Source organism: Chiloscyllium punctatum, chromosome 25 (assembly GCF_047496795.1).
Source record: "Chiloscyllium punctatum isolate Juve2018m chromosome 25, sChiPun1.3, whole genome shotgun sequence".
Lineage (NCBI taxonomy): Eukaryota > Metazoa > Chordata > Chondrichthyes > Orectolobiformes > Hemiscylliidae > Chiloscyllium > Chiloscyllium punctatum.
This window is the reverse complement of record NC_092763.1, coordinates 33506768-33512804: the sequence shown is the minus strand read 5'-3', so window position 1 is coordinate 33512804 and position 6037 is coordinate 33506768.

Genomic DNA, 6037 nt, shown 5'->3' with positions numbered 1-6037 from the left:
GAAATAGGTTACCTCAAAGTTTAGTTTGAAAATAGTTTGCAAGTTCCAGACCAGATGTGTTTGACCAGAACATTGAATGGGTTATTTGAAACTGAGAAAATCAGATTTGAGAAAACTTTGTGTAACTAATCAAGAGAAAGGATGTCAAAAAATTAACATTTCAGATTGAATGACCCTCAGAAGCTCCTCAGAGGAAAGGTTGGTACAATTACATCTAAAAGGGATCTGGATGGGTATATGAATAGTAAGGGTTTACGAGGGATACGGACCGAATTGGAAATGGGACTAGGTCGAATGGGGATGTCTGGTTACCCTGGGTGAAGTGGACTGAAGGGTCTCAAGACTGGGAGTTTAGAAAGAAAACAGTTGTTAAACCAATGTGATACAGAACCGAATTCTCTCTGCTGTTTGAGCACTGTAAAATGATACTGATGGGATAGATAGGATTGCATTTTACCATGAATTTAAAATCTTTCACATAGTCATGTTATGTAAGTAGCTTGGATTATTCTATTTTGTCTTTATGTAATAAAAAGTTTTATTTCTAAAACCAAATTTGCAGTATTGCATGCTTGTGTTTCCGTGAAAGACCAACTTGTCAAAAAAAAAAGTCAAGCCAGATTTTATTCAGGGACCTTACTTGCCCAGTAACATTCCTGATGAAGGGCTTATGCCTGAAACTTGACCTCGTCCCATTTACCAGCATTTGGCCCATATCCCTCTCAACCCTTCCTATTCATATACCCGACCAGATGCCTCTTAAAAATTGTAATTGTGTCAGCCTCCACAACTTCCTCTGATAATCGCTCAACCCAAAACGTTAACAGATTTCTCCCCACAGATGCTGCCAGATGTGCTGAGCTTTTCCAGCAATTTCTGCTTTTGTGTCTGATTTTCATCATCTGCATTTCCTTCAGTTGGATTTTTCCTAAGTAACTGGTTATAACCTTTTTATAATCAGCTCCAACGCTGTCCTCATGACACAAGTCAGCTTAATTGGCTTGTAGTTTCCTTCTTGAATAGGGGGGTTATATTTTCTATTTTCCAATCTGATGGAAACTTTCCTGCATCTAGAGAATTTTGGAAAATAATCAATGAATCTTCTACTTGCTTGGCAATCTCTTAAGGCCCTAGTATAAAGTGCATCTGGACTCAGAGCCTTGTCAACCTGCAGCTCCAAAATTTGCTTCATAGTTTGCTTATCATTATTGTAATTTTGCTGCACTCCTCTCACTTCTACTACTTAATGTACAGCTATCACTGGAATGCTTTCATATCCTCTGCAGAGATAAGGGAAATAGTTACTCATTTCATAATCTACAATTAACTCTTAATTCTCATTTTAGAGGGCTAACACCTTATTTACTCTTTTCCATTTTATAGGCAGAAACTAGTTATTCATTTTTACCTTTCTAGCTAGATTCCTCTCAGTTTAATTTTTATTAACTTTTCATCATTCACAGTCATTCTCAGTATTCGTTAAATCATCTAACCTGCCACTCATCTTGTTGCTGTTGTATACATTTTTCTCAACTCTCATCCTTTCTTTAAAAAGGGAGAACCCGGAGGCTGAGGGGTGACCTTGTCAAGGTTTATAAAATCATAAGGGGCATGGATAGGATAAACAGACAAAGTCTTTTCCCTGGGGTCGGGGAGTCCAGAACTAGAGGGCATAGGTTTAGGGTGAGGGGGGAAAAGATTGAGAGAGACCTAAGGGGCAACCTTTTCACGCACAGGGTGGTATGTATACGGAATGAGCTGCCACAGGAAATGGTGGAAGCTGGTACAATTGCAACATTTAAAAGGCATTTGGAAGGTTATATGAATAGGAAGGATTTGGAGGGATATGGGCCAGGTGCTGACAGGTGGGACTAGATTGGGTTGGGATATCTGGTCGGCCTGGACCAAAGGGTCTGTTTTCATGCTGTACATCTCTATGACTCTATAACTTCATTAGTTAATGATCAAAGATCTGCCCTTGGTATTTTCCTACTGTTAAAACTATGACAGAGCAATGTGCCAGTCATGAAGCCCCAATACTCCACGAGTCAGTGATGAAAATGGCCTTTTGTACTACTATCCAGATTAAATGATACTTTCATCAGACTCCCTTAGAACTCAAAATATAATCACTATATTATAAAATAAAACTCATTCTTAAAACAAGGTTCGAACACCAGAAGTATAACTTAGAACACACACAACACAAAAGACAGGCCCTGCAGAGACAGTTCCTTATCAAAAAGGAAAGATAAACATTCCTATTGACCAAAAATTTGCAAATAAAGGTTAGAATTATGACTTCTCCCAGGTTTCTTGTCAACAAAGTACAATTACTGATAGAATAAGCTAATGGAAGATTGTTTTGGATTGAAACCAATCTGGATCCAAATTTTTGAAAATCTGATTTATAAGAAAGAAATATCAAAACTATATATGGTTCTTGGAAAGTTTGACAGAGAAACTTGCAGCCTCTGGGGTTTACTTGTCTGACCTCCTCTGTCTGTAACAGAACTCAAACCCAGAAAGAAGTTGCTGGACAATCAGCACAGAGGACCCTATAAGCTTTCTTAAAGCTGGGCTTTCCAGTAATTATTTGTCGTGGACCAGACCAAACAACCTCAAGATATTCTAAGAAGATAGTCTAGACCTAAGCTTTTCTTGTTTTAAAAGGTAAGTGTAAGATGTTGTGTTCCAGTTGCACTCATTATACTGCTGACTTCATTTTCCAAGAAATCCTGCTTTAAAAATCCTATTCAATCAGAAAGTGTCCAAGCAGATCCATGTCTTCCCTTTTTCCACATAGTCTATAGATATGAATGTATTCCCAACTTTTCATGGCAGGAAACTACTAATATCCTGAATATTCTGAAGTATCTCCTTAATTGTCTGCCACTGTTTCTCCATTGCATCATCTCTTAACCTTGCATGCCAATTCACTTCAGTTAGCTTAGTTTCCATTCCCATAGTTAACCTCAGTTCCACTCTTCTCCCTTTCAAACTGGATTTCAAATTCATTCAAATTGGAGTCATCAGTGCTTACAAGTGCATTTACTCAGATCACTCATTAATCCTGTCTCTTTACATAATACCAACCATAATATAAAAGGTGCTCACTGGTTGATTTTCGAATGAGCTGCTCGAAGAAACTGCACTCAATCATTGCAGCCTCACATACTGACACTGCATCTCCATACTGTCACTATTCTTTTACACCCTTAACTAATGTTACATTCACACATTTCCTCTAAACCTTCCTCAACTGCAGCACCCTATGATATCACTTCATCTTTATAGGAGGGCTGCTTTATTTTTGTACAGCAACACTATTGCTATTGTCACTGTTTTAATACCGTATGCTGCTATCATTGCCACAATACACCATTATTACACCCTCATATACTGTTGTAGCCTAAAATGCTAATACTTCAGCTATCCTATTCTCACTTTTTCTTCATTATTAATGCTCATTATTGCTGTCACTGCACCATTACATTTCAGACTCTTAACTTGTTGCTATAACTACATTGTGCTTTCGTTTTATAACTTCATCACTACATTAGCATTACAATATTATAGCCTATATCATACCACCATTGTACTGTATCAATATTACGAGTAAAGCATTGTAAAACAATCTTATCAATGAACTGCAGATAATCGCAATCATTTTTATTATAGCTGCTAATTTACTCTGTCCAGGAAATATTTGAAGCTAGTAAACGCCAAACACTCACTTACAATTAGGCAATAAAAACTACAAGTCAGTAATAATGTACAAGAGTGTAGATCCGAAGTAGATTAGACATTGTATAATGAGAAAGAGTTGTGAAAGAGATGCCTAGGAAAAATTTATCATAATGTCATTGAATTTTACATTGTTCGAGGGTGATTGATTTAAATTTGGAATTAATTTTGTAAATCTGAACAAAGCAAACTACATTGATAAGAGGAGAGAGTTGGGGCTACGCAGCACTGAGAAACCAAGTTAAAATGCATGAGAATAAACAAATGACAAATATTTAAAGAATTTATTAAGTTGTTACAAATAAAATTCCAATAAAAAATGATTCAAATATACCTGTTACTAATTTGGCCAATCTGTGACCAAATTAAAATCACTCAATTACAGATGTTCCTTTATTCATGCATCTCTAATTTCCTAGTTAATGCCATTCATTCCTCCACTGCCGCCCCCCCCCCAAAAAGTGGGCTGCATCACAGTGGTGTCTGTGTTCTATCTATTGTGGGCCTCCAGTCAGGTGACAGCTTGGTGAAGATGTTGTTGCATAGCAGAATGCTATTTTGGGGAAGTAAAAGATGCATTGGAGCAGAGGGTCATGTGCTGCATTGATCTGGTGAAATGTCAGGCCATCAATTAAGCAAATCTCTCGTTTCCACAATTCAGTCACACTTCTCCAAAGGAAATTATAAGTGTGCTTAGCATGCTCAATAATAGCTCAGTACCACCTGACTCGTAAGGAGCTGCACCCTAAATACCCCTCTCACGAATTGCTTCCACTATCTCTCAACCAGTTTTTGTGTCATTCAAACATTTCTATATGCTAACTTCAACACTTTCAAAATAATAGAATCACAGGAGGGACAGCTACTCATTACATCTGTACATATATCTGTTGATATTATGCATAATTACCTGACACAATACTGTTCTTGCTTTCGGAACAGAACAGGTAAATCTGTATATTTTGTAGGTCTATGTTTGCAATTGACTGTAAAGGATAATTTATATAATTTCCTCTTTTCACAGGTAAGGATACTGGATATGACTTACATTGGCTGTTCACTAAAATTTCTGTTGGCTTGGAACACAACTTTAGAATGTTCAGAAGTTATACCCTAATAGATTCCAGAGTTAAATACAGAAAATACTGGAAGTTGGGAATAAAATTAAAAAACAAACAAATGCCAGGGAGTACAAATGCAGTGGAACAATACAATGAGTTCAGCAGTAAACCACCCACCATCTTGGAAAGTGGATGTCAAGCTAGTCAAAATATCAGAGTGCAACACTACTTCTACATTACTTTGAGATATAAAGAAATGTGGATCTTTAGCAATGGTAGCAGTTTACCATCTATGGTTGAAAAAAAAAAGCCTGCACATTGGAGAAATCAATCATTTGTTTGCAGTAGTGAAACGTGAACATATCACCTCCGCTGCTTGCAAATGACCAATCTATTCAGCTAATATCAACTTGAATATATGGTGTGTGCATCAGTAAATAGTACTGCCAAAAAAATTGGTCAGAGCTGTTGGTCTTGCACTCAATAAGACAATTCACAAGAATATAAAATAAGAAGAGGAAAAGCGAAATAACTTTGGCTAGTTTGATAGTTGCGTTAAATCACAAGTTGTGTGTGCTACTGTCAAGTGGGATTTGGACTGTACGAGAATGCTATTTGGTCATCTCTGAACCTGTCAGTCTGGTCAAATAACAAAGTTCAAAGCTGCTTACAGTTTTTGAAATGGTCACTGCAGGAACACCTGGGAAAACTGTGCTTTTTGTACTAGAGCAGTTTGCACCCAATAATCAACAATTCAGTCCATGTGCACATGGTTATGTGTTTAGAAGTGAATTATAGTGTAATGAAATCAGTTTAGGGCTTAAAAACTATTTTAACAGTGTCATTATTTTAAGGCTTTGTCTTCCATACCAGAATATTAAAGACAAACAGCTACCCAAAATAACATCCACCCTCAATTTACAGCAAGAAAATTGAGAGTATTTGAATATTGAAATCTAGATTGAAGAGAGTGATATAAAGTAAATAAGGTAAAAATGCTATAGCTCCAGAGGTCTACAAGACTGCTTTCAGATACATGACTGGCAATGGTTTAACCTGAGGGTCATGTGATGAATGGGGTCAAGAAGGTGGAACTTTCACAGTAACCTCAGCAGGTACAAGAATTGAACACATGCTGATGGCATCACTCAATATTGCAAGGCAGCTGTCCAGCCAATAGAAGAAAGAGTGATATACTCAGTAACTAAAATTCAAAGATCTGCACAAAA